Source organism: Telopea speciosissima, chromosome 7 (assembly GCF_018873765.1).
Source record: "Telopea speciosissima isolate NSW1024214 ecotype Mountain lineage chromosome 7, Tspe_v1, whole genome shotgun sequence".
NCBI lineage: Eukaryota > Viridiplantae > Streptophyta > Magnoliopsida > Proteales > Proteaceae > Telopea > Telopea speciosissima.
In genome coordinates, this window is record NC_057922.1 from 45,354,809 (window position 1) to 45,355,789 (window position 981).

General features: G+C 36.9%; 1 pseudogene; it reads left to right on the plus strand.

Moving 5' to 3' along the window:
• Positions 1 to 205: 205 nt before the first annotated feature.
• On the plus strand, positions 206 to 271 carry LOC122670161 (annotated as a pseudogene).
• Positions 272 to 981: the final 710 nt, after the last annotated feature.

The window sequence follows — 981 nt, forward strand, 5'->3', positions numbered from 1 at the left end:
GTCCTCTCTAGCACGACCATCTCTGCAACTGAAGTTGACAACAACGAAAGTGACTCTCTCTCTCTCGCCCTCTCTCTGTAATTTGGTCTTTGTTCTTCGTTTTTCTTTCCGATATTTTCCTGTAACGTTTTTCATGCGTTGATGGTGTAATGTTTGAAATTTGTGATTGCTCGCCCATTTCTTCCTGAAATCTGTAATGTTTATCAGAAGTTTACTGGCCGCTTGTTGTGAGATTTTCATCTTTGTCAACAGATCTGCTTAACGAACTTCTTCTCCATTTTTTTTTTTTTTTTTTTTTGTGATAGATATTTCTTCTCCATTTCCGTTCTGTGTAATGCATTTTTTTCTCCATCTCTTCCGATTTATCAACACATTGCACTTGGTTTCTCTTTTTTTCCTTTTGATTTTAGACCTCTCATGACTCTCATGAATCAAACGGTTAGAGAATGAAGTAAGGAAAAGCAGGGGAGAAGAGAAGATAACAGTTCACAGCCTCACACTTCAGACTTCACTTGACAGAGATAAGAATCTGGGAATAATAGATTGGCCTTAGCGCTTTCCAAACTGGGAATAATAGGTGGCCTTACCATTACTCACCTCACTCAAGTTGTCACTCAAATCATAGGAGAAAAAATACTAGCATTCTTACTCGTCCAACTCATTTGATTACACCCAAGCAACAGAGATTTGAAAAATAGTATAACATAACAAGGATACTTTTTTCACTTGTTCTCCTAGTTAACTGTCACTGTTTTTAATTAATCTTTTTACATTTGCCCTGCAAAGTAATGAAAAGACAAGTAGAGAAGAAAGAAACTTAAATTCACCTGGTAAAATACTGAGTATCATTTCATATTGGGGCCCTCCAAGAGTAGAAATTGGTTGTAAAATGGTCCCAAGAGGTACTTCAGTGCTGATTTGTATGAAACCTGGGGAACAACATATTGAAACAACCTATTGACAGAGAAAATACGGGAAGAC